This window comes from Setaria viridis, chromosome 1 (assembly GCF_005286985.2).
Source record: "Setaria viridis chromosome 1, Setaria_viridis_v4.0, whole genome shotgun sequence".
Classification (NCBI taxonomy): domain Eukaryota; kingdom Viridiplantae; phylum Streptophyta; class Magnoliopsida; order Poales; family Poaceae; genus Setaria; species Setaria viridis.
Window position 1 is genome coordinate 15,833,388 of NC_048263.2, and position 8,194 is coordinate 15,841,581.

General features: G+C 44.8%; 1 long non-coding RNA gene across 3 annotated transcripts; it reads right to left on the reverse strand.

Annotated features, from left to right (window-relative positions):
- Positions 1–4,324: 4,324 nt before the first annotated feature.
- Positions 4,325–7,645, reverse strand: LOC117849974 (uncharacterized). 3 transcript variants are annotated; one of them, XR_004639137.2, is made up of 4 exons: positions 6,113–7,645; positions 5,953–6,014; positions 4,838–5,239; positions 4,325–4,626 (listed from the first exon to the last, which is right to left on the reverse strand). It is a non-coding gene; the product is annotated as an uncharacterized lncRNA (long non-coding RNA). The 3 variants fall into 3 exon arrangements; XR_004639136.2 differs by having other exon boundaries at positions 5,953–7,062; positions 7,155–7,641; XR_004639135.2 differs by having other exon boundaries at positions 5,953–7,644.
- Between the last annotated feature and the right edge of the window lie 549 nt (positions 7,646–8,194).

Below are 8,194 nucleotides of genomic sequence, written 5' to 3' on the forward strand. Positions count from 1 at the left end.
GCCTTGTGCTCGGGGCTGGCGGTGGTCACGGGCTCGGCGACGACAGGTGCGAAAAGAATGGTGGGGGTGGCCAGCTGGTGCTGGGCAGCTCCCAAGGCCCCCGCGTCCTTCGTTCGGGCAACTCGGGTGGTCCTCACATCTGCGTGTTGCCAGCCTGCTCCCACATCTCTCTCATCCCGGCACCGTCGGAGCAAGCCTCCTAGGTCGACCCCTCGGTGAGCTGCCAACTGGTGGGGACCCGTCCTCTCCTCCTGCGGCAGGGACGCGCAGGGGTGAGGCGGGCTGTAGCGGGCTGCGGCTGCACCTTATGGCGACACTCCTAGTAGACTCAAAGCTCCAATTTTTGAGCTCTTCAGGTTGTCTTGGTCGTCACCACCGGTCGCCGGGGCTAGAGCTGGAGGTCAAAGCTCCAATTTTTGGGCTCCCCAAGTCATCATGGTCGTTACTGCCGATTGCTGGAGCCGTCGGCCGGCTTGCAGCCGTCAGGGGTGGTGCCGTGAGCCTCCATCCCACTCTTGGCAGCCGCCACCACTGCCATCACTGCTCGGCGGCCTGCACGCCATGCTGAAGCTCCCGCGACGTGCCCACTCACCGGTGCTCCTATGGTGTCAGCCCCAGGCTGCGGTGCCTTGCCGGGGGTCATTCTCCCACTACTGCGGGGCCTTGCCGGCCTACAATGTCCCCTACCGTTGGTCCCCACTCCGGCCTTACCCGCATGCACCAGGTGTTGCAGCATTGGAAGCCGGTCATGGTGGGTCCATTCCCCGGCTCTCAAGCTCCAAGGTTGCTCCTTTCTCCGATGGTCTCTCCTCGTCGTCGCTGTCACCTTTGCATTGGGGGCTCGCGTGCCCCTTCCTCCTTCCATTCTTTCTCCACCTCCTCTTTTCACCCCACCACACACAGGTCGTGTGGCTATTTCCCAAGGTTGCGCTCCTCCTCCTCCTCTTCTTCTCTTTTTTAGTGTTTAGACCCGGCAACCTACCGAGGGGGTACCTGAGGTATTGTTTTGTGCGTGGGGCTCATCAAAGATCAGGAACTCGAAGGTGAACTCGAACACACAATTTAGACAGGTTTGAGCTGCTTATGTCGCGTCATATCCTACGTCCTATGTGCTGGTTGGTTTGGATTGATTGATGATTGATTAGGAGGGGGTCCCTGCCTCACCTTATATTGCCGGGGTAGGGTTACAGGTCGGATGTTGTACAAGAGTACTAGTCAGATTCGACCAGAGAGTCCTACTCTAATTGCTACGAATAGTTTCCTAATCCTTGACTAGTCCTTGTCCGCCACGTAGACCATGCCATCCTACACCATACTCTCCATATCTAACACATCTTGGTGTACAGCCCCGTATTGTAGGACTGTCCAAGCCTCCCGGTGGACCCATAGATGTATGGCTGACAAGCCCCTGAGTACTTTTTAGTCAACTGCCGCAGTCCCAAGTACTTCTGTAGACGTCACCGACTAGTTTGTGGTGCTCCTTTGAGTACTCTATCGAATTGAGTCTTCGAATGTGCTCAAATACTGCCATGCGGCTAGAAGGTGCTCAAGCCTCATTTAACTTAGTCTTGAATCTTGATCTTTATATGGAAGTGCGATTTGAAAAATCGTACTCCATATGGAGTAGCCGTCGAGCCTTAGGTTGAATTGAAGAATCAGGCTAAGGGTCAATCTTGTAATTTCACACCTTTTCCTCTTAAAACGAAGAGAAAAAACTTTTTGTCCAACGGGCACGTGGCACACAGCCCCCGAGCCATTACACGACTAGTTTGGGTATAAGGGTCAACCACTGGTCCAATGTGACCGTTCGCCTTTAGAAAACTTATCTCTTCCGAAAAATATGGTAACCGTTCTGGTGATAACTGATGGCCTAAAAAATAGAATATTCCCCATAATCTTTGCCGCTCAGTTACCTGTGCCATGGTTATAAATGACGGAGGAATCTTATCCCTTCCGTTTACCCAAGCTAGTGCTCCTAAGCCATTCATCTTCTCTACTATCGCCCTAGTGCTGTCGCTTGCACTCCCCGAGCACTATTGCCCTAGCACCGCCACGCCCCATTGTGTAGCCATCTAGCTGATGCGCAAGAAGACCATCGAAGTAGTGGCGCCCAAGAAAGCATCCTCGAGCAAGGTGGCGGAGTTGAAGAAAATGCAAGGCCGCCAAGAAGGAAAAGGAGGTCTCACTACCGAGGAGGTCTCACTACCGACGCCCAAGTACGGGAAGACCGACCAGACGGCACCGCCGAATCAAGCTATGGCCTAGAAGCCTTCCACCTTGAAGGAGGCGGACATCCGGGTACTGGTGCATGCCAATTTGCTCCAGGAGAAGGAATTCACGGATTGGAGAGAGGCAGCCAGAAATCTGTTGCCTTTTGAAAGGCACTTGAATGAGATAGTGATCTTCATGCACTTCATCGAGCGTGAGCTTGCTCTGCCGTTGTCCGAGTTCTTCGGGGGGTTGCTGAGGTACTATAATTTGGAACTAGTCCACCTCAACCCCAACTCTATTTTGCACGTTGCCATCTTCGTTCACCTCTACGAGGCCTTTCTAGGCATTCAACTCCACTTTTCATTGTTTAGAAAGTTCTTCAGAGTGAAGCCCCAACCTTGGATGGACCACATACTAGTAGTTGGAGGGACGGGGTGTGCCGGAACCGCCAAATCAACTTAGCTAAAGCACATTTAAATTGCCTAACACGCGATCATGTACTTTAATCAAGTTAACTTGGTAGTCCGTCGGATTTCGTCTGATAAACCACTCAACACAGGACCGAGAAAGCATAGCTCACACGAAGGTGAGTGGTTCCAGAGATTACAATAGACAATTCAGATTAAACAAGTGCATCAAGATTATTACAACATCGAGTTTAAAATTCAAACATAGTTGCAGAGTTCAAGTAGTAGAAATAAATAAGCGGAAGCTAACATCGTTGCCGGACATCATGATGAAGCTGATCATGACATCAATGATCTCGATCCTCGCCGTCCGAGGAGGGATCCCACTCAACCGTCCACCCAAGAGGAAGCTGGGGAAGGCAAGTGCCACTTGCAGCAAGCTTAGAGGCGTCAACATCACCTGAAAGAGATATGCCCCAACAAGACTGAGCAACTACGCTCAACAAGACTTAACCGACCGGTGGTACTAATCCACCAAAACCTAGACATGCAAGCTTTTTGGCTCTAGGGTTTGTTTTTGCCAAAAGCGACTAGAGTAGGTCCTTACTTTCAATATTTTAGCCACAAGTTCTAAGTTCATTTACCCGTCTAAGTTAGCAACTATACTAAACAAGCATAGTTTCCAAACAATTTATGACAATTATTAATATTAATATCAACATCAAGTTCCATTCTTACTCAGTGTAGCATAGCGATCAAGTAGTCCCAAACTGTGAAAGTTAGACGAATCGATTCGAATTTTTTAACCATGCATGGTGAACCTAACCTCACGACATCCATGCACCGTGAACGATCGCTTCACTTGTCAGTTGTCCCCATCGATTCCCAGACCCGTGTCGGGCCCACTTCCCTTGCACTACTAGGATCCAGCCCTGTCATGACGCTTATATTGGGTTGCAATATGGCTATTTTGGTTGCAATATGGATCAATTGCATTTATGTATGGTCGTTGACATGTGGTTGCATTTGGAACGGTGCAATAAGTTCTTGTACCCTTTTGGATATGGTGTTGCAATATGGTGATTTTGCAATGCACATAAAAAAACTAACGCAACCGCGATTTGGTTGCAAGCATGAATATTGCGACCAGTAGAATGGTTGTGTGAGTTACTGTTGCAACGAAACACGTGGCTGCAATAGGACTATATTGCCACGAACGAATTTGTCGCAAAATAGCTTTATTGTCACCCCTAGTAACATGGGAATATGGTCATATTACCATGCAATATGCTCTATTGCATCAAATAAATATTGCAACGTAATAAATTTGGTTGTTAGAATCACAATTGCAACGTTCACTTGCTGGTGGCAATAAAAGGTAATGCAACAAATCATTGTTCGTGGTAATAGATGGAAAATGCAACAAATCATGTTGGTGGTAATAGATGAAAAATGCAACGAATCATTATTGGTGGTAGACATGTCCTATAGCAACACAAAGTTTGTGGCAATAATGTATATTACAACAATAAACGGTGGTTACTTTATGGCAATAATGTATATTGCAACAATAAACGGTGGTTGCATAGTAGTTTGTTGCAACAAGAGCATTTTAACTGATACCTTTTTAATTTTGTTTTGTAGCTAGAATTTTAATTGTTTTTACAAAATAATTATGCCATGAGCATATATTTCATCATCACATATAAGAACTCAAACCTTTAACTTCAAATACATGCCTCAACCAAAGTAATAACACAATAACAAGAGTAGTGCTAAAATAAACATGACTACAGCGGAATAAAAACACTATCTCTGAATACAAGTTTGCAACTATGTTTGGCATAATAAAATAAAACTAAATGAGTTATCTTATTGATCTATTCATGCCCCCATCAGCACCAGCAGTCACCAATAAACCTTTCTGTAATTCTTCATTCTTCTAGCTGTCCATCACCAGCATATAGACATAAAGCTTTCTCTAAATATTTTGGCTATCCACGCTTTCCTGCAATTCATAAAAACACATAGAATTTATTAATTTAATATAGGAACCTTGGTGATTAAGTGCATGGAATAACTAAACACATGCAAACTAGATGATCATAGTGATATATATCATACTGATATAGTAAAGATATAAAGTAAATTAAGGAGCACCCTGCAATAATATCATATACCGTCCAGCTTCAAGCGGACACTTTAAGTTAGTTTACAACCTGACACTTCTGCTCAATTTGCAATCGTCCAGCTTCAAGCCTTCAACCCTAATGCTCGAAAAGGATGGCATGACCTACAACAAATAGTAATGATAAGAACATGAACTCTCAGGAAAAGGTTTGATTGACTACTAAAAATATTCTGATGCAAATCCCATGAATTTGCAGTGAGGGAAGGGAAGAGGACAAGGCAGATGAGCATCATTCTGCCAAGGACTTTAGAAAATTAGAAATAATTGGAATTGGAGATGGTAAGACTCCAAGAAATAGTTTAGGACTTCAACAGTACAGCATCTCCTGCTTTCACTACTATGCTGGCATCATCATTTTCGAGTCAATAAGCTTGCTGAGCTTTGCTGGTGAATCCTTGATGGTCTTTTGCAGTTGTTTTCTCCCAGTATTCTGAAATGAGAAAAAAAAAGAAAGTTGAAGCATCATCCTTTAGCATACCATTCAAAGTATTTTGGCTGAAACAGTGAAAATTTCAAGTAACCTAATTTGTGCATAACATTACAGGACCAGATTTCGCAAGAACAAGATATAGACTATCCGATCAGGAATTTAGGAATGAACCTATGAAGCATACATGTTTGAACAATAAGCCATCAGCTTTGAGAAGGATAACTGCATACTCTCCACAACAAAGAGCTTCCAATCATCCTTGGAAACAAAAAAAATGTGTGGTTTTGCAACACAGCTAGTCAGCCATGATGTCACAGTGAATGAAACGGAAGAAGCCATTTTAATTTAGAAAGGGAAATCATCCCTGCCTTCTTTGGAGGCTATTTTGTGGGTGTCACGGAATTAAGCATGAGAAGAAAGAAGAATAAATTTACTACTGAACAGATGAAAAAAACATGAGTGCTTACTTGCAAAAGATAATTTAGCTGTGAGTGAAGGATACAAATAAGCCATCTCAATTGCATACATTGATGGCCTTATTGGTTGTTATTGATTACAAGAGTTCAGACAACTAACATTGAATTGCATCTCAGAAAAAATGAAAACCTAAGAGAAATTTCTAATTAGAAGGAAACTGGAAATAAATTTTGTAGGGCAACAGAAAGCTAGCAAATGTTAAATGAATGCCAGAGAATGGAGGGAGAGAGACTTACATCAGACACCAATGATATGAATGCCAAGAGTTGCCATAACAGAAGAAAATAAAACGTATTCCCTAAACAAAACATTTTAATAAATGTTTTAGTAGAGTGAAATTAAATAATTAGACTGAGGACTTCAATCAAAGTTTTAAATTTAGCATTGGATTAATACCTAGAGATGGCTTAGAAGCAAGGACCATGATTTCGATTATTCTACTACATAAGTCATAAGCTCTGTCATATTTTGCCCCTTCCCTTTATATGTACTTTCTATAAGACAATTCTCAGTGGAAGAGCTGGAGATGAACGGGGAAGAAAAGCAGCTCTCAGAGATAATTTATGGACTTGGTCTCTCCACCAGACTGCATTATAAAAATTAAGATATTTGACCTATCAATTTAGCTCTTGGGAAGAATCAAGGATTGAAAAGGGGTTCATAGAGCTGAATCACCTCTCAATGGAAATGAAAGAGGATAGCAAGATAATTGCCCTCCAACAGGTGCTAGTCGTAACGAAATGTCCTAAAACAGGTGCTAATTATTCACTACACCAACACAGGTATTTAAAGCACGGCAAGCACAGATTCACCAACACAGGTATTTAAAGCACGGCAAGCGCAGATTCATGAACTGGCTTCTCGTGTCACAACTGACAAAGTAACCATTGGAAATAAATCAAAGAAATTTAGTTCAGCATAATTATTCAGGAATCCAACTGTTTCATACATCGAGAGTCAGTATTGGATGGGTTCCGACAGCAAATCAATTAACAAATTGGTTGGTGGGGCTTCATTTCAGGAAAACTGATTGAGAAAACTTTCATGACCAGAGGAAGTTCTTTTTTCCGTATGCAGTAACTCTACCAGCAAGTAATCAAGGGAATTGATCCACAAAATAAATGCACCAGATTAGCTATACCACACATCAATTCAAGTATGGAACCCTAAATTTTAGTAAAGCATCAAAAACTGAAGCACAACAGAGCAATGGTAGATACTGAAAACTGGGAAGAACAAGGACTTGGGGTTGATTAGTGAACTTATCTGAGTCCAAATACAACAATTGATGCAAGGGATTGACAGCAGTGCCGTGCAGCGCAGCAGCAGCTCCCATGGACGCAACCCTAGATCGGGAATCAATTCAATCAGAGGGAAATCAGAGAAAGGATGGAGAAGATAGATTTGATGCATGAAAGAGTAGTAGGAGGTACTTGACCTGGAGCTGACCACCACACCACGCTCGACTCGAGTGGCCGAGCGACGCCGAGCTCCCAGACTACGGCGGCACAAGCTGCTGCCGCCTCCTCCTCCCTGCTTGACCCGATGTGTCGGGCTTCAGCCGCGATGGTGGGCATGGGTACCGGGCGCACGCCGTGCTGCCGTAGAAGTTCTTCGTGGATGGATCTAGCGCTGTGCGTGCTGCAGGACTGCAGCCGCTGCGCGCTACAGGACTGCAGCCGCTGCGCGCTGCCCCCATCTCGGGCTTGTTCGGGTGCATCGTCCCTGCCGGTTAGCAGCGAGCTGGTGCGCAGCAGCGGGAGCAACGCAGCCGGGGACGGGTCGGCGTCGGCTTCCCCGTCGAGGGAGGAGACGGAGTAGATGGAGGCGATGGATGAGGAGCGCGATAGGCACTGGCGCTTGGCCTCGGTGCCGAAGCGGCCGCCGAGGGAGAGGCCTAGGGCGGCTGAAAGAAAATGGACGATGGAGAAGAGAGCGGGGCTGAGGGGAGCGTTCGGAGGGTAAAAAAGAAGCGGAGAGATTTGTTTTTTTGGCCTGTTTAGCAGATGTTTAGCAGAGGTTCGGCTCCTTCCAAAACGACTTCGATTCTAGCTTTTTTTTTATGGAGTGGTTTCTCTGAGCTAAATCCATTTTGTAAAATCTTTGGTAAAATAGCTTCGTAATAGCAATATGCATACTTTATGATCACTTAATGCTTGGAGAGAGAGGAGAAGCTAGTGAAGTCACTTTTTTTTTTCTTCTCTCTAACGTAAGCCGTTTTGCGGCTTCTTCCTAGCTTCGGTGATGGAGCCGTTTTGAAATTATCCCTTTGGTAGGGCTTCACCAAAAGCTAATGGAGAAACACTTTGACAAACCCTACCAAACGGAGCTTTAATGGAGATGTTAGTGCATTTCCACGTTACATCATTCTGCAATTAAGATTCTTGTGTGATATGGAATGATCATTACAGATTTTTGATCTGATTTATTCAGATAAGCATCGTCTGACAAGAGATCACCTTATTTTCTCTATAAACA